The following is a 20,640-nucleotide window of genomic DNA, read 5'->3' as shown; positions in this document are numbered from 1 at the left end:
TGCATGAGGTGTGGTAATGAAGGTCATACATTAGGAGGAGACAAGATTTGAACTGAGATCTATGTACTTCAATGTCCATGTGACTGACCTAACAATGGCGCCTCTACCAGTACCCTACACACACTTTCCCCAAGATAAATGGAATCAAGCAAAAAGAATTCAAGAAAAAAAAAAAATATATATATATGTATATATATAGCTACTATTGCTATTTTTTCTAGATTTATTTTTTTTTATTTTTTGAGAGAGAGAGAGCACGAGAGAACCTGTAAGTAGGGGTGGAGCAGAAGGAGAGGGAGAGAAAGAGTTCTTATGCTAAGAACCTTAGCATGTAGGCCGATGTGAGGCTCCATCTCACAGCGCCAGGATCATGGCTCAAGCTGAAATTAAGAGTCTGATGGTTAACTGACTAAGCCACCCAGGGGCCCCTAGATTTATTTTTTAAAGTTTTATGTAATATAATGCTATATGTTAATTTTAGTAGTAAAAAGAAAACATTTATTTAAAAAAAACTAATACTAAAAAATGTCACCAAGTTCAGTTACATCTTTCAAAAACCTTTAGTTAGTTATCTCTAAATCATTCACAGTAAAATACTATCTTTTTAAAATATCTCTAGACACTTAATAACTGTTTTTAGAAAATTATTCCGATACTGTTTCAGTTAAAATGCAATTTAACTGCTTTTCCTTCTTATTGTGAGAAACAATAGGTCAGTACTCTCTAGAACAAGAACTTCAAATAGCATATTTCTGTAATTGCCCCTTGTAAGCCAGTACTTTATGGAAAAGCAAGATTGTTGATTGATATGCCTGATTTAGTTTCCAACCACTCCTTAACTTTCTTAAAACCTCAATACTGTGTAGGATAACTTCTGAAATACTTAATAAAATACCTATAAAAATCAAATACCTCTTAAAAACCAAATTTTATCCTGCCTCTGGCTTACTACTAGAGAACAGATGGAATACTAGGTTTTTACTGAAGTAAAATGAAAAGAAGAAAACCTAAATATCCTCATTGTACAGCAAGTTTCTAGGGATAGTGCTGCCTAGCATACTCTATAAACTAAGCGTCCATTTAGAATATAGATGGCATGGTTTTTCCTACTTTATCAATATTGCGACATTCACATTCACAACTGCATGAGGAAGAGACAATATACTGTGACCTGAGAGACATTTGGAACTAATCCCCTTTCTATATCTGTATCTATATATCTATGTATCTATGTATCTATATATCTGTATATCTGTATATCTATATATCTATATAACTATATCTATCTATATATGATATGATCCTTTACTGTAAACAATCAGTCCCTATGAAAATGTTTGCCTGACAAATTAAAATATCTATTCAAGTTAAAATCTTCAAATTCTTCCCAACATTACACCTCATTAGAAAGCTGCCAACTGACAGCAAAAAATTCCACTTCCCCAAACTGTGGAAGACACTTCAAAGAAAGTCACTAAGCCATCTGGATGTTAGAGCCTGTGCTGCAAGGCAAAGCATCAAGTGGAGTAGAGGGTAAGGAAGAAAGACTAGCTGTTGAACCAGGTATGAGATATTAAAGATGTTCAATCCTTTAGATCCCAAGATGGGGCTTGACTATTCAGAATTTTTAAACTGCATCATTTTTATTATCTTGAATATTTGTAGAGCTAAAGCCATATAACTAAGAAACAAATAAAGACCTTCTTCGGAACAGAATAACTAAGGTAAAACATAACTGTAATAATTTACTATAAATTCTGTAAATACTGCATGCCAATGAATGATATCTGTGGCTGGAAGAGTGCTAAATAAATTCAAGTGTCATCCTATTTGATTCATGTTAAAATTAATTAAGATTATTGAAATTCTCTCCATATTTACAGATAAGCCAACTTCCTCGGAAATTTTTAGTCAGAGAACAAGGAGCTGGATATACAAATCTACATCTATCCAACCCTGGAGAGTTTACATATTCCCTCTCTCTCATTCAGAAATAATGCTTCATCACTAAGCTATTTACCCTTTATTTACATCATTTTAACAACAAGGTGATTTAATACCTAGCTGATTAAATGTGTTATACTAAGAAAACTACAATATAATGATATCCTATGGGCTAAAAGTGTTTATATTTGAATAAACATTAGATATAGTAATATTATTAGCTTCAAGGACCTGACTTATTTTCTTTTATGAAAAATCAGTGTTAATCTTAAGTAGGCTCCAATTTGTACATTTGATTTATAATAATAGGACACAGAAAAACATTTATAGTATTTTATTTTCTTATAAATGTATCTGTCAACTTCTGTAAGTCAATTTTAATATGCTGCTTTGTTTTAGGTAGGGTTGGACAGGGTCCACAATGGAGAGGCACATTTGAAAAATGCCAGATCTAGACAAAACCAGCCACCCCTCCTCTTGCCTTATAAAAATTCACTCTATCGAAAGAAAAGGGAGTCAGGTCAGGGGAATGAGCATGGGCTTTCAAGTCTGAAAGATTTTGAATTCAATGTCAGTCTGGGTCATTTATAGCTCTAAGTGTAATGGCTTTGAACTTCATTGGGTTAAAATGTTCTTGTTTTTATCTATACAACAAAATGCCTGCCAACCCCCTTCCCCAGTGCACACAGACACCAGGAGGGTTTTGTTTTGTTTTGTTTTGTTTGTTTGTTTTGCTTTTGGCAGACCTGAGGTAGATCAAGTAAGCTGATATGCTAATATGATACCTTCAGATACCATATCCTTAGTATTACTGGTACTATCAATTAGATTGTGAGGGCGTTTAGGGTTTCCTTTATCTTGCTTCACTACCTTATAAAATCCAGTATCCTCACACATGTTCTCTTTACTGTATTAACTAGTGACACAATGATTTTGTGTGCTTATGAATGTGTGACTGTGTACATATATGTGTGAGTAGGTGTGCATACTTGCATGCCTGAGACAGGGAGGAGAAGAAGGAGGAGGAAGGAGAGGAGGGGGAGGAAGAGGAGAAGGAGAAATGAGAGAAGAAGGAAGAGCGGAGAAAGGAGACTGGAAATACAGAAGGGAAAGAACAAAGAAGGTCAAAGAAAGTCCAAGGAAGGAAAATCCTAAAAGTCTTATTTATAAATGCGGGATAAACACAGACAAGTGTTTATCAAAGAAAAAATTATACAATGATGTCATTGGTTTATGATGGACAATGTGGAGAAAATAAGACTAAAATTAATTTGATTGTCTGTATTTTTTCCCCTCCAGAAGCTTGTTCCTACAGGTGAGAGACTGACAATCTGAAACAGAAAATTAATTCATTATATTTTTATTCTCTAATCCCTAGGTTTTGATAACTATAGCTAACTGAATTTTTTTTAACTTGAGAATGTATATATTACTCATATTAAGTACTTGAACATTGAGGGTTAATTTAGACATATTGCATATGGATGTATTTACAGAAACTACTGATATCTAAATATGCTTAAAGAAAGGCATAGTAAACATAGAGTGTTTGATTAAAGGGCATCATGTAAATTAATTTTTATTCAAAAATGTCCAAGGGTTGTTAGTTTTAAACTGTAAGATGCAGTCCAATTATCACTCCACACATTTGCAGAAGCACTGTGGTTAAATTAGGGAACTCAATCTGACTGAGCTATTGACAGAGGTGAGGGGTAGCCCTGGCACAGTTGCATTGGCCTCTTTCCTGGTGTCTTTTTTGGAAAGAGATGCCTTTTGCCTCCCACAGGCTTGTTGTCCAATCAACCACCAGGCATCTGGTACAGCAGATGGGCCCCATGTATACCTGGAACAGTGGCGCCAGGACAATCAGTGCTTTTGCCACTTCTGCCTGAATTTACTTGTGCTTTACTAGTTAGACAGCATTTGTCCATCCTGGAAATACGTATTGAGCAGTAAATACGTGGAAGACTGTGCTGGTTAAAAATTAACTACAGACATGAATCCTGACCTCAAGAAGTTTCACTAAGATAAATCCTTTGCCCACCTTTAGATTTAAATCTAGTTCCTTGGGGCGCCTGGGTGGCGCAGTCAGTTAAGCGTCCGACTTCAGCCAGGTCACGATCTCGCGGTCCGTGAGTTCAGGCCCCGCGTCAGGCTCTGGGCTGATGGCTCAGAGCCTGGAGCCTGTTTCTGATTCTGTGTCTCCCTCTCTCTCTGCCCCTCCCCTGTTCATGCTCTGTCTCTCTCTGTCCCCAAAATAAATAAAAAACGTTGAAAAAAAATTTTAAATCTAGTTCCATGTTTTTCTCACCAGTTTTACTTCTGGTCAATCCAGTCACTTCTGGATTGCATATTACTTTCATTTTCATGTGGTGATTCTTCTTTTATTTTTTACATTCTTCTAATTTTTTTAATTATTTTGTTTGAGAGAGAGAAAGTGTGAGTGGGGAGGCGCAGAGAGAGAGGCAAGGAGAGAGAGAGAGACAGAGTCCCAAGCAGGCTCCACACCATCAGCACGGAGCCCAACATGGGGCTCATAGCATTGAACTGTGAGATCATGACCTGAGCTAAGTCGGACACTTAACTGACTGAGCCACCCAGGCAGCCTGATATTTTTCTACTTTTATATATTCTATAACATATATTCTTTTTTATTTACTTGCTTTGTTTAATTAACTATCCCCACTTCTATGTATTATTGCACCTTCCGGTCCTATTTCCTTTTCTGGGAATATTACCAGCTTTAGGGGTTTCTTAATCATTTCAAATTATCTGAAGAACTTCTTTTCAACATGCACATGCTATAACTTTGCTCCAAGAGATTTTAATTGGGTAGGTCTTGGGTGTGCCTTAGTCATGTGTATCCTATCTAATGCTGTCTATATTGCTGACACTGATTCAGTCAAAATGGTTAAAAAATGACTGTGGCTATGGCAGTATACCTTACCCTTGAATTTTAGGAACCAAGTTTCCTGTGGTAGGAGCATAAATAGAAATATCTCAGGATTCCAGTTGTAACCTTGTTGACAGAAAGAGGTTGGAGAGGATGCTATACCAAAGGTTGTAGTACAATATACGTAAGACTGAATAGAGAAGAAGAAACCTACTTATAGGACAATAGTTTATCATCCCTTGATATGTTCTTGCTTTGCTCCCCCAAATTATCTGCATACTCTCTAGAAGCTTTGGGCTGAGAATATTCAATAAGTTGCAATGTATTGAAATATATCAAGATACACACAGACAAAAATGACTGATACATTAGTTTTGCTTTTGTGAAGTAAGTAGTGAAATAAACCACAGAGTTAATAATACCTGAGATCTTTGATATGTAAGAATCATTAAATACTTTGAGTATGTAACTAAAACATAAATAAACAGAGCCAATATTAACCAATACTTTAAATCTCTTTCATCAACAAAAGATGTCTGCTAAAACTATCATCTCCCATCCCAGTCATCTCTACCTCATTCCAGAGCTTTTCATTTGCTTAAATTAAAGAACACATAGATTTGTCATAAAATTGTACACACTGTCCTCCTCCCACCATCTAGATTCCTATAAAAATGTAGCTAAATAAATGTGAAGATAAAATACCACATTTTATTAACCTTGTCACATAATTTCTATTTGTTCTTCTTTAATTATCTTTAGGACCTGCATTTAGACAAGAACATGTGACTCTATCTTGATTTGTCTAGAAGTTATTACATAAATGTCCTAAGTCAGCAGCAAAAGCCAAACAGGAAACAGTATATAAGCATCAGAATTATCATTGTAACTACTTTTAAAAATAAAAACTGTTAATAATCTACACACTACTGAAGTTAATATTTACTATTGATATTTCAGTCCATGCTTCAGAGAAAACTGAAATGTTTAACTGATGTTTTCATTTATTCACACAATTAATTTTGCCTTAGAGGTGATGATACAGTATCCTAGAAACATGCTTCTTTACTGAGAATTTGAAGTGGTAACAGTCTGCATATTTGGGTTTTCAGGCACAATGGCAAATGTCATTGCTAAAACCAAGCAAAACATAAAACAACCAAAATTGCATACAAAAGTGAATAATGGTTTGTTATCTCAAAATCAGCGACATGTAATGACTAATCCATTTTTAAAAATTGATACATCTTACCAAGTTTTTACACTCGCCAAGTTTTGATTACCAAAGTAGAGCATGTTTTACAAATGGAAGTCTTTATGCCTCTCCTTCATCTCCGTCCTCACTGGACTGTATTGGTAGTGTAGACAATAACCGGCTGTTCTCAGTTGAAAGCAGATGACCTGATCTAGCTGTAGTCCAGTTCTATGCCTGCTCACTCCTTTCTCTTTCTCATCAGAGTATCCTCACAAAGATATGCTCTGTTTGTTAAAGCTACTTTACCTTGTTCTGTATCTATTCCTCCTACTTCTTTTAATGGTTTGTGTCTCTATCCTAAATTAAAATTTCCTATAAAAAGCTACTACAACTTTGCTACTGAATTATTTTAAAGCATATTATTTGAGAATATGAACCACCACATTATTTAGAGCCCCCTTTATAATAATTCGTATAATAAAAAGGCTTATAGACTGAGATATCAGGAAAGTCTTGTCTTTTCTTTCTTTTCTTTTTTTTTTTTTGTCTAAATATCTTTCCTGCTTTTTTTTTTTTTTCAAGTAATGGAACTGAGAGTTTCCCCATTTCCCTTTGGATACCAGAAAAGTACAGAACCAGATTGGCAACCATATTTTAGAATACTTGTAATGTCCATATCAACATCCTGCTCTTATTTCTGATATTTTCTATCTTAGTATTTTCCCCTGCACCAATCACATATTTCCATTTTTCAATTTAATTGACCATATTTATATAATTTTGTAAGTGACCTCTATTCTTAGGTATAATAAGGGAGTTAGAAACTACACAAAGAAACTACACAAAGATGCCTCTTGAACGACTGCTATCCAAAGTTGTATAGGAACTTCCAGCCAGAACATTAGAAGAAAAAAAAAGTAGAAAGCATCAAAACTGGAAAGGAAGAAGTAAAGTCACCTTTATTCACAGAAGATGTGAATAAATATATAAATATATATGTGTGTGTGTGTGTGTGTGTATATGTGTGTGTGTATACACACACACACATATATATGTGTATATATATACACATATATATGTGTGTATATATGTGTATATATATTTCCATATATATACATATATATATATGTATACACACACACACACACACACACACACACACACACACACACACACACACACATAGTTCCAAAGAATGCAAAAGAAAGCCACTAGAATTAATAAACAAATACAGCATAATAGATGGGCATGAGATCAACACACAAAAAGAAATTATGTTTCTATGAAAATGCAGTGAATAATTCAAAAACAATTAAGAAAGCAATTCCATCAATAATAGCATCTAAAAGAACAAAATACCTAAGAATAAATTCAACCAAGAAGGTGAATGAGTTGTATGCTAAAAACTTTATACTGTTTTCAATACTTTCAGTATGATATTCAATATAGAAGTCATTTTGTCTTCCAAAGTAACACCATATTGAGGAATGTTTGAATAATACTGTCGTTTTGATTTTGTTTCATATTTGAAGGTGAAGACGGTACATCACTCTGGGTTTTGTTTTCCGAGTGAGAGTAATGAGTGTGCATTTGTATTCTTCAGACTTTTATACAACAGTATCATGACCCAATGTTGGTGGTGCAGCCTTATACCGTAAAAGTTTCTTTTTGGGGGGATATGATTACAGTTTACCTTCTGTATTAAATCTGCTTCAATCACCTATTAATGAACTGATCTCTAAAGCAAACCTGCTTAGCAAAATGAGACCCAGTCATTTATATATTTTGTGATCATAAAGATTTTGGGCCTAGACAAATCATAAAAATAAAAAGTAAAAAAAAAAAATCTAAGCTAAATATACTCCATTAGCACTCCCAAGGGCATTTTTTTCTCATTTCAATGACCAAACATGCAGCCAAGAATAGAGCTCTGGGGCTATTTCCGCCCAGAACCTAGTTTGCAGTGTTTACTCAACCACAGATAAGGCTTAACTGAGTTTGAAAAGAGAAATAAAACACAATAGTTTTTCTCCCATAAATATCCTGAATTGAACCTTACAAAGATCAAAAGTGAAAAGAATTAACTGAAAGTGCTACTGTAAAACCAAAGAGAAAATGCTATTTTTATTGGCTTCTTATTCTTTATTATGCTAACTTCAAAAGTTACTGAAATATTTTCAAATGTATCTTTAAAAGAGCACTGGTGTTGTATGGAAACCAATTTGTCAATAAATTTCATATATAAAAAAAAAAAATAAACTTCAGACCAGGCTGGAAAAAAAAAAAAAGATCAACTATAGCAGTTAGGTAGAATAAAGATTGATCATTATAAGAGCTAGATATTAAAATCCAGATTTGAGTAAAATATAAATACTATTATATTTTACCTGACAGGGAGATTAAAGAAGTAAAAGTTCAATGCAGAATTGATAAATAACATATTGATTCTCAAGATTTTAGAAACTTATTTTACAAAATTCTGTATATGCTATTTCTGGAAATGCTATATCTGTATATTTCTAATTCTGGAAATGCTATTTGCATATTTATTATCTTTATTGTTACCACATGCAATTTAAAAAGAACCTATTAAAAAATATCACTAATATATTACGCTTTTTAACTCTGTACTCTCCCTTCACTTAAATAGAAACCATTTTAGCAAAATTCCTCAGTGCATGCAAGGTGATCACCAAGGATGCAAGAATAATAGATTTGTAACAGGGTCTAGCACCAACTTCCCGTGTGTGATAGCAGGGATTTCCCCAACAACTAGCAAATCTGACACTAGCTGAGTGTCCTGCAATTCAACTAAACTCTGACACTGTCTACGCGGAGATAATATCAGATAGCACAGGGTAAGGGCTGAGCCCCACAAGACTGCTCTCCACTTCAGACTCCAGCCACTAGCATAGGTCGTTATATGTATTTCTGACCAACTGAACTTGGTTCCCACCACTCCCTGCTTGGATTCGATTAATTTGCTAAAGTGGCTCATAGAACTCAGAGAAGCATTTTACTTACTAGATGACCAATTTATTATAAGGGAATATGACTCAGAAATAGCCAGATGGAAGAGACTTCAATAGGTCAAGGAAAATAATGAAAGGTTCCATACCCAGTTCTAGTGTACCACTCTTTCTGAATCTCTATGTGTTCACCAACCTGGAAGAAATCTGTACCCTGTCGTTTTATGGAGGCTTCATTTCATAGGCATGGTTGATCAAATCATTGACTAGTGCTGATTGATTCCACTTCTATCCCCCCCTCTCACCCCAAGAAATTAGGGATTTGACCAAATGTTCCAACCCTTTGTTCACATTTGGTTCCCCTAGCAACCAGCTCACATCCTTACATGCTTTTCAAAAGTCACCCAGCTGTGGTGGAAAGGAGTTTGTTATGAATAACAAGATACCCATTTCACTTTGTGGCTCTGAAGAGATTTCAGAACTGAGGGCAGGAGACCAAACATGAAGCCAAAAGATTTTCCCAATGCTCTTATCTCTTCAGGGTTTTGGGAAATGTGAGCCAGGAATCATGGATAAAGACCAAACACATATGAAAATTACATTTGGTCATCTTAATCAAACATAATTTTCTCATAAATCACAATATTGCAATTTTCATTGCATTTAGAGAATGATTTTCTAACAATAAAAATAAATATTTGAAAATTTGAATTACCACCAATAGGAAAGCTAACTCTACTCTGTATACTGACTGTTAAAAAACAATTGAAGAAAATAATTTAGGTGATACAAACAGACTTTATCACGTCATGAAATGGAGAGTCTCCTTTCAGAAAACTGTAAAATGGGGTGGAAAGCACGATGCTTTAATAGGATAAAGACTAAAGAACAAGGAAGAGGAAAGTAGAAAATTTCTGATTGGCTAAGGGCAGACAGTCATCTTTGTTTTGGGTAAGAATGGACAAAGAAATACGTATAGAGTCCAGAGTTGGCTTGGTATTTGGGGACTAGCTGACGTGATATATGTCTTTTTGGTTAAGTAGAAAATTTACAGGGGCATAAAAGTTATTTAAGTTTCTGTTTGCTAATGTGGCATCCTAGAAAAGAGTGGCTTCATCTTGGACTAGAGAGTTATTTATACATCACTCCTTTTGATCATCCTCTTGACCATTCAAGACAATGATAAAAAATGTCAGTCTTAGCATGACTTTAGTTACCATTGTTTCTTTCAGGTCCCAGTGTAGCATTCACAAAAGATGATCTCAGGTGCCTACTCTTAGAGCTGGTTACAGTCTTCTAGTTTTGTTGTTATTGTTGTTGTTTGTTTGTTTGTTTGTTTGTTTTTGTCATTCTAGTTAAAGACAGACCACCCCTTGGCTGATCCATGGTTGCCCCTATGCATTTAACACTTTTGAGAGAACACAGAGTATTAGGGAGACAATAGTTACTAGCAACAAAATAATGCTCATGGTTTGGAGAGGACTCTCAAATCAGGGTCCCCATGACACAAACCATCTAGAATTAAATAAATCAAGAAAAAAAAAAACCCAAAGAAGAGAATATTTCTTTAACCCATTTGGCCTTTTTATGTACTTCATGTAACTGTGTCTCCACTTCTCAATAAGTATTCATTTAGAAAATTTGTTCCAGAGAAACTGAGGAGTACAAATCAAGGAGAAGTTTGTGATGGGCAGAAAGAACTACAGGATCATCAGCATCGTATCAAATCCAATAGTCATTTGGAAGCGGATTACCCTCTTTGCAATGCCCTGAGATATGCAAACAATGCATTATCTTTCCAGGGTAGGGAAAGGCAAAAGGTGAAACAAAAGAATGATAAGGATCTTCATAAAGTAAGAATTAGGAAAATAATGGTCAAAGAGGGAAGGGGCAGTAGAAAGGAAGAAACATTCTTGATCTGCCATCTTGGGAAGAAGCAGTCTACCCCAATGTTGGCTACACCTCTCTTCCTATTCCATTTGATTTTGAGGTCTCCTGCATTTATAAGGTGGAGATACAAGACAACAGGTGGAGTCTTCTTCAGTTGTGAAATGTGTACTCAATGTTCAGCACCTTGTAATTTGGCAGTGGTGTCAGTGGTCAAAAGTTCGGCAGGATTCTTTCCATGAATCTCACTTTTAAAAACCATCCGAGTGAAACAATAACTGCTTATGAGTGACAAAAGACTTAAAAATGTCCATGGATGAGAGTTCATTTAATAAGGAAATATAGCTATTTCTGTGGCAGGCAATAATTTAGGATAATATTTAAACAATGGGAGTATTGACAAATTCCTAAAACCTTTAAACAATTTCTGGAATACCTGTATTAGAAACACATATCCATATGCATATAACTTAAGAATGTTTATCATCATTTCTGGTTTGACAATGCTTCCCACATAACGTAACATACCAGATAAACACCAACAAAGTGAGAGACAAATCCTTTGAGATATTCCAGGGACCTCCAGAACATATCACAAAGTTAGTTTGAGGTTCAAAAGATGTCATTTAGAATTTGTTTAAAGTTTGTCAAAAATATCCATATAACCAAAGTGACAAAAATTTTGAAGGCAAACACAGAAAGTTACATAGTTGTGAACAAAACTTAGCTCTTTTATTTTACCTTTTAAATTTATCATCATCATCATCACCATTATTATTATTATTATTATTATTATTTTATTTTATTTTTGAGAGAGAGAAAGACTGAGCACGAGCTGGAGAGGGGCAGAGAGGGAGACACAGAATGTGAAGCAGGCTCTAGGCTCTGAGCTGTCAGCACAGAGCCCGACTTGGGCTTGAACTCACAGACTATGAGATCATAACCTGAGCTGAAGTCAGTTGCTTAACTGACTGAGCCACCCAAGTGCCCCAAAACTTAACTATTTTAATACTGAGAAGACTGACACTTTGTTTCTTTCTTACTTCCTTTTTTTTAAGTAATCAAAGACCTGAGAAAGACATGAAACATAGTAAATTATTTTGATTATTTTGGTAAAACATAAAATCTTTGCTTCCCAGGCAGATTACTAAAAAGATAAAGAAAAACCTTTGATTAAAATTTCTTATTTAGAGAAGACCAATAACCTAAGAAAACTGTCCTTTTTTACAGAGAAAAAAACAAGTTCTAATTTTGCACCACTGTACTTTTGATATTAAAACTTATTTTTAAAAAACTCCTTAACTCCATTCCAATCTCAGCCAGGTTGATGACACATAAAATTTGCTTCCTAAGATTCTTTTTCTACAAGCCAATTACAAATGTTTTGTATCCATTCAAATTTTGTCTTGTTTTTCTCATTTTTGAACAAGCACTCATTTTATTTTCATACACAGTTCTTCTTTTCACCATTAGTATTTCAAAATAGTTTTAATCACATATTGATTACAATTCTTAATGTTTAGATCCATTATTCCTAGTGAAACTGAGCAGTAAGCAATTGTAGATTGATGGTTACACTAGCATTCTGTGAATTGGCAAAATTATAAATAAATTTCATAATTTCTAGAAGTATATTTTTCCTCACAGTAATTTTTATCAATGTGGCACAATACATATTTAGTAACAGACCCACATATCTTTAATCCTTCTGTAAAAGGAAGTCAACAGTGGCTAAATCTATGTTCAGTAATTGATATTTCAGTATTTTATCTTACTTGGAAATAATCTGGATATTCAATGACTACCCATCATTCAATTTACCTTAATCTTGTAATTTTGAAATTAAAGTTTCAAGTTACCAAAATGATACTGGAGACTATTTTTAATGTGGTTATTTTGTTTTATTTATTTTATTTTATTTTTATTTAGAGAGAGACAAAGAGAGAGAGCCCACATGAGTGGGGTGGGGAGAGGGGCAGAGGGAGAAAGAATGAGAATCTCAAGCAGGCTCCACCCTCAGCATGGAGCTGGATGCAGGGTTCCAACCCACAACCCTAGCTAGGATCATGACCTGAGCCAGAATCAAGAGCTGGACGTTTAACCCACTATGCCACCCAGGCATCCCTGGAACCTATTTTTAACTAGACATACCATGGAGTATAATTCTTATTAATAAGTTCATTTATAAACTTTTCTCTTACTAATATCTATTTACCTGTTAACACTTATGCTGCTCTTATAAAGTTTCATGAGAAATCAAATAGCTAATTATATTCTTAAGCTATCCTTCGTGCTGACAAAGTATGTAACAGAAATCACAAAAGATACAAAGATAGCTATCTTACCAATATCCAGTGCCACTGCTAAAAATAGCCCAAAAGGGGGAGAAAAAAAGACCTCGACAATTCCCCTGAGAGCTGGCAAGTCCATAGAGCCCGAGACACAAATGAAGTACAACATACATTTTTGTCCAGCCATACTTTCAGACCTCCAACCTGACAGTTGAGCTGTCTGCATATATGACACAACAGAAAACCTGAAAGCCTCATGCAGGCAGAAAGCCAATGTTCTCAAAACACAAAGTGAGACAAACCACAGGCTTCCAAATGAGTAGGGTTTAGTAGAGTGTAGTCCCAGCGTATCTACCAGAATTTGGAAAGGTTTTCCATTAATTTAAATTTTTGTTTTCTCTTGGCTGTTTAAGGGAATAATTGTTGGGAGTTTACTGGAGAATCCCTTGGGGTTCCATCTACCCGGGGGGGGGGGGGCGCCATATGAAGGTCCTCCTTTGAGAATAGATATGGGGGCATCTGAATCAGTGTCAAAGGACTTGTACAAAACCTTGGGAGACAATCTCTTTTCCAGTGTCTTAACTGACTGGGAATAAGACCACAAGTTTTGGGCCAGTGTTTTGATGATGAACTCCCCAGGAGGGTGTAACAGGGAAGACTCTGGTTTTGCTTTAGGTTTCTGACCTAGGAGCTGTTGCATTTGTTAGGCCACTAACTTGGGAGCATATTAATTTACAGTCTTGTGGTCTCTTCAATATCTCTTTGAGATTAGTAGACTCTTTGAGATTAGTAGACTGAGTACTCAAGTAAAGGAGTATAGAGGGGAATAGTAAGAATCACATCAGTCCTACAGTTTGTTTGAAGTACCTCTTGTGTCTTTAATTTTTCAAACAATCTTCAAATAAATCTTTCAATGAAAGTATTTTGGAATACTGAAGTCTTTTGGAGCTTTCTGCATGCCAAATAAAATCAGTATGCTATTCTGTTTGTTTAATTTGGGGGACCCTGTTTTCAAGAGAACTTCACAAGGGAACAATCTTATCTAATACAAATGATCCCCACAATGACCACTGTTAATTCTAGGTAGTCTTAGTAAGATTTTACCATTTTTGTAAGTGTCCACTGTTTCTAGGATGACAGTTCTTGGACACAAAATAAACAGGTATTCCACAAGGTGACACTGTCATTTCTTTGAAATTGAGGATCCCATGTTTTCAGCTAAACTGGGGTATTTCAGAGCCATATTAATACCTAAGATGGATGTGTCATGGGCTGGGAAATTTGTGGTATTTACGGTATTACCTCATTGCATAGAAATTTTCTTGAGTTTGGTAGTTAAGCTAGTGTCAATATATCCCATTCTGTGGCCAACTTATGACAGAATCGGAGTCTTACAGTAGGTGGCAAGCATTCTAATAGCATTTATGTGCTCAACCCATGCACAGAAATTTTGCAACTCTGGCTTCTGAGATTCCCATTAGTCATACATATAGTATACCTAATCACTAGAGATTTCTATATAGTGGCTGATGCCTCAATGGCTTTTTACTAGTCCAATTTGCACCTACTTTGATTTTGAATATGATGATCAAAACACTTCAGATTTCTTGTCTTTATTTTCTCAAGTTCCCCAGGTGTTTATGCTGTGGACTTACCTTGAGATTCTGTATGTACCCTAATGTTTGGTACCATTTCAGACTCCCCATGTAACTACCTCAGAACCTTTCTGGGAACATACCACCCTGAATGCACCCGATCTTATCTGATCTCAGAAGCTAAGCAGGGACGCGCCTGATTAGTACTTGGATGGGAACAACAACTTTTCAATGAAGTTTGTTTGGATCGGAGAGCTGCACACAAGGGAGCTCAAATCCGAGACTGACTTACCCATGACCATTGGTGATGATGAGAGGAACAGTGAACTCAGAAAGGTCAGTGGATGCTTTCTGCGTGCACCTCCTTCCTGCAGACCTTGAGCAGTCACCTTCAGATTCCATACTCATCACCAAACGCTGTTAAAAATGGTTAAAGAAAACAATTATTGTGATACAAACTTGAACACTTCATGAAGTGGGTAGGCTCCTTTTGGAGAACTGTAAGGCAAGAAGGTTTTGTAGGATAAAGAATAAAAACCAAGGAAGAGAAAAAAAGAAAATATCTGATTTTTGCTGGGCCCACATAGCCAACTGTGTTTGGGATGAGGAGGAACAAGGAAATAATCACAGAACCCAGAGGTGGCTGACTGGATATGCTATGTTTCTGGTCACGTGGAGCATTTACAGAGACACAAAAGTTGCTCTTTGCTGATGTGGCAGCCCAGGAAGGAGAAGCTTCACTTTGGGTGTAAAAACTTATTTCCATATGATCTGTGTGGTAGGTAGGCTAAAACAGAGTCCTCCTAAAAACATCTACATCCTAATACTTGGAAACAGTGAATATTACTTTACATAATAAAGTCTTTGTAGAAATGATTAAATTAAATAGTTTATGGTCGAGAGATAATCTTTGATTATCAGAGTGGCCTCTAATTGCCATCACATGCTTCCTTGTAGGGATAAGGAGATTTGGCAACACAGAGAGTAGAAGACAATGTGAAAATGGAGCAGAGAGATTTGAAGGTGCTGACTTTGAAGACTGGAGTGAAGCCAAGGAATGTTGGCAACCACCTGCAACTGAAAAAGGCATGAAATGAATCCTCCCTTTAGTCTCTCAAAAGATGGGAGGCATGCTAACACTTTGATTTCAACCCTATGATACCATTTTTGGACTCTGGTTTCAAAAACTGTGGGAGAATTAACTTCTTGTTTCAAGTCACCAAATTTGGGGTAATTTGCTGCAGTACCAATAAGAAACTAATATGAACCAATATCCAGGCAAATTTGGATCTAATTACATCTGGCAAAGAGACAATGAACTTGCAATGTTTTCAAGGTAATTAGAAATATGGTTTTATATCCACTATTATTTATGAGGAAACTAATCTTACATTTATATAATATTAAGCAATTAAAAACTGAAAGCCATTTACATATAAACATTAAGAAAATATGTACAATCCCCCAGCATTTTTTTTCAGGATTTTAAGACTCATGATTTACAATTTCATATGTTACAAAATTTTGTTAAGCCTACTCCTTTTCAGATATTCAATGTAATCATGAAGAGGTGAAATATTTCTTGAGAAGCAGTTGTATTTCTGTCAGAGTAAAAAACAACCACAATCACATAAACACACACGTGCACACGCGTGTGCACACATACAGAGTATGGAGACATAAAAATAAATTCCTTTGTTACCAAATATTGCTGGAGTTTCAACAAAATGGTGCTATAGATTTGAAGATATAAGAAACTAAAACGAAATATGCAATATGGAAAGTTTCTGTGTAGATTGCTCAAAAGTGCAGATCCTTACATTGTTACAGGATTTTATTTCCAAAATGGAATACTAAAAGTTTCTCAGGAAGATTTGCAAATAAACAATGTAAAACACAAGCATACACATACACATACCACAACATATATATGTATGTGTATAGATGTGTTTGATGTGTGTATGTGTATATACATATGACAGGTGAGATATAACTGAGGAGAAAATAAGTAAAGTCACAAATCAAATAAGATTCAAAAATGCAGCACAAAGAGAAGAATTCATAAAACAGATCGCGAGTCATGGAAGACTGAGTGAGAAGACATTATGCATCCCTAATTTTTTGAAGTGATGAGAGATAACTGGTTAGAAAAAATATTGGTGAGATAAGAGTTTGGTTTTATTTTAGAAATAAAAGATATTTGCTTTCAGTTTTAAAAAGCCATATTACTCCCAATTCTTAATAATAAAAAGATCTCCACACTCACATTAATTGTAATAAAACCAAAAAGCCATATTACTCCCAATTCTTAATAATAAAAAGATCTCCACACTCACATTAATTGTAATAAAACCAATGTATTAAAATAAAAATTTAAGTAAAATTTTCTAGAAAATTTCCTTGTGTAATCCCAATGTTTGACAAATTATATATTCTTTTCAAGATTTTTATCTACTTTCTTAATTTATTTCACTGTCATTATCTTTCTCAGTCCCTCACAAATACTATCCCAACCTAAATACAAACATAATGCGAAGTATATTTAAATACAAACAGGGATTATAGTATTGCAGTCACTTTTTATGAAATTCTTTTGTACCTTAAAATAGCAAGTTTTAAAAATCTAATGGGTAAAAACATTCCTTTATATTACGTGTCTTTTAAAGCATCGATTTTTGACTAGGCTCCTTTATGGCTTCTAATTTATCTATTTTTAATAGCAGTTTTTCAACCAAATTTATACTTCTTTTAAAGTAAAGCTTTATGGTTTTGTATCACTGAAAATCTACTGGAATTTCACAATGTTTTGCAAATCAATGCCACATAAACATTCTACTATTTTCTCTCTTCATAGTTTTTTGAGTAGATTTTCAGTCTCTCCTGAAAGCACTTCATCATTTGCTGTGTCACATCATCGTCATTTCCATTTCTGCTTATTTGCTACTATCACCTTTTCCCTCAGGAAGTGGGTTATGTACAAAGGCATGATCTTCAAAGAGCAAAGTTGGTCTCAAAATAGCTCCTCTGCTACTATTCAAATCACTTGTGAGTCTTGTTGAAGACTAATGTTGACTGAACTAAATAATGAATAATTAAACATAATTGGACTTATTTCAAACACCGTTCATGGTTTTAAATCTTTTTATAGGATAAATATACATATTATGTAATCAAGGATTTATACAACTATTATCATGATTTCCAATTTTTAGTTATAACATAGGCCAGGAAAAATTACTGGGAGTTCTGTGACAGCATTTTTTGTTAGGTGTTTATACTGAATATATACATATATGTATATATATATTCAGTATATATATATATATTTTTTTTCAGTGTATATATATATTCAGTGTATATATATATTCAGTGTGTATATATATATATAATTTTATTACGTGATAGTCTTCTATTTTAAATTGTTGCATGCCATTACTATGTTTAGTCATGGAAATGTTCCTACCTATGAATATCAGTTATAACAATATTTCTTGGACTTTTAAATGAAATTTCCTTTCATGCTTAGAAATACAACTTACTGTGGTAGTAATTTCTTTGGCATTGAAAAAAAGGCATTTTAGAAACCTTTACTGGTGGCTTTGAGAAGGGATATAATTCTAAAGATACAATCTAACAACATTTAATATTGTGAGGATTAAGTAGAAGCTCATTTTAGTGAGCCACTGACCTAGTAATGATATACTGTGTGTGTGGGCGTGCAGGTCAAACAGATAGAGGCAGAGAGAGAGAGAGAGAATGTGAGAAAGAAAAAGAATAAGAATATGAATTATTGATTGTGGTTCTGAATTTGAAATGTTTTCTGCCTCAGTCTTTCATATCTGATACACCTTATGATACATTTTGAAGAGTCTTCAAGGCCACACTTTCATCAAAGTCAAGCACAAGATTGATAACGCAATTTGTCCTGGTAAAGAGAATCAGGAGGCAGAGGATGTTTTGTTTTGGTTTCTGAATTATCAAATTAAATATCTTTAAAAACTTGTTTATAAATATGAGATCCTTTAATAGTGCATGCTCTTAAATTTTCCTATATGATAATCTACTCTGAAAAGTTTCAGGTAAGGAGTATGATGTATGTGTGTATAATATTAACTTATAAAATAAGTGTTAAAAATAAGCTGAAGTATATTAACGATTTGAAGAGCTGATTTCAGCAAAAATCAACTTGAATTTGGCAATGCCAAACCAGAAGTGCATAGAAGCACTTTACCCACAGAAGATAGGGGAATGGCTTATATAAGTATAGAAGGTGTGGATGCAAAGAAAGGAAAGTGTTTTATCGGGTATTAAGCTTAAATCCTTGTTGGATATTTGAGATTGGTTGTTCCTCAGCTTTAACTTTGTAACCTTGAAGCATTTACATCCTTAGATTTTGGTTTACTTAGGTAGGTCACCATGGTATTAGAGCCACCTCAGTCTAATGACCTCCCTGATTAATTTATTTAACAGATGTTAGTATTTGAAACACACTAATCAAGAATGTAAATTTTAGAGACGGCTACTGAAAAATTATTAAAGGATTAAAATATGTTCACATAAAAGAATTATTTAGCATATAGAGTTTTAGGATAATTTCATTAAGGCAATGACAGATATTTAAGATAATATGGTTGTTCTGAAAGATTTTCTGGGTTCCAGTGACCATACGTGGATGAAGTTAATGAATCTGACAAGACCAAAAACCTAACACTATACAACAGAGCTATAATTCAACAGCATTGCCTGGTCCTGGGTCTCATACATAATGAAAATCTCAGTTCCTATTCTGATTCTGGATATATACACATCTTCTTATGGAAATGCATTTTCATTTAACTTAGGTAGAATCCCAGGAGTGGAAATTAATAGGTTGTGCAGTGATTTTAATTTTTAACTTAGAACTTCATTAACTTAGAATCAATTTCTGCCATCATTGTTTTGTAGTTTTCAGTGTACATTCCTTTTGTTAAGTTTATTCCAGAGCCTTTTATTCCTTTTGATGTTATTGAATTGAATCTTTTCTTCTATCCCATGAAAGTATTCATATAAAACTATAGATCATGTTATTTGTGAGGTGTGACAGTTTTCTTTTTTTTTTTTTTCCTTTCCTATATGGGTGGGTTTTTTTGTGTTGCCTTTTTGCATTGTCAAGAACCAGCAACATAAAATAGAGACAGTGAGACAGTAGAGCATCATGTTCTTTTCTGGAAAATATTCTGTTTTTTAAGTATGATATTAGCTCTAGCTGATTGCTGTTGTTTTTTTAATTTCTAGTTTTGTTTTGTTTTTCCCCTAAATGGTTTTTATCTTGACTAAAAAGTTCCTTTTTTTGTTTCTTTCCCAGTTTGTTGAGAAACCTGTTTTGAATAAGTTTGGGATTTATCAAATGCTACTTCATCTTTTGAGATGACCATGTATGTGGCTTTTGTCGTTCTTTTGAGCAGTATGGTATACGACGTGAAATTACCTTTTATGTTAAACCATATTTGACTTCTTGGAATAAATATCACTTGGTAGTGGTTCAAAAAATGTTATATACATTGCTACATTCAATTTACTATCATTTTACAGAATTGTCTGTGTGTGTGTGTGTGTGTGTGTGTGTGTATGTCTTTTATCTATAAAAATATTTTTGAGAGAGAGAGAGTGAGTGAGTGGGGGAGAAGGGTAAGGGAGGGAGAGAAAGAATCCCAAGCAAGCTCCACATTCATTGCGGAGCCTGATGCGCAGCTCCATCCCATGATCTTGGGACCATGACCTGAGCTGAAATCAAGAGTCTGATGCCCAACCTACTGAGCCACCCAGGTCCTCCTGTTTGTCTATATTTACCAGGGATATTTGTCTGTATTATTTTTATTTTTCTTGT

The 20,640-nt window shown here is 34.5% G+C and overlaps 1 long non-coding RNA gene across 1 annotated transcript in view; it reads right to left on the bottom strand.

Moving 5' to 3' along the window:
* Window positions 1-12,940: 12,940 nt before the first annotated feature.
* The window catches only part of LOC123383996, a 487,862-nt gene continuing 480,162 nt past the window's right edge, over window positions 12,941-20,640 (bottom strand). The window contains exon 6 of the long non-coding RNA XR_006594469.1: window positions 12,941-15,191. This is a non-coding gene — a long non-coding RNA (uncharacterized LOC123383996). The remainder of the gene's footprint in view (window positions 15,192-20,640) is intronic.

The sequence above is a fragment of the Felis catus genome, chromosome A2, assembly GCF_018350175.1.
Source record: "Felis catus isolate Fca126 chromosome A2, F.catus_Fca126_mat1.0, whole genome shotgun sequence".
Classification (NCBI taxonomy): Eukaryota; Metazoa; Chordata; class Mammalia; order Carnivora; family Felidae; genus Felis; species Felis catus.
The sequence above is the reverse complement of the archived record's forward strand: the minus strand, read 5'-3'. Positions and strand labels throughout refer to the sequence as shown.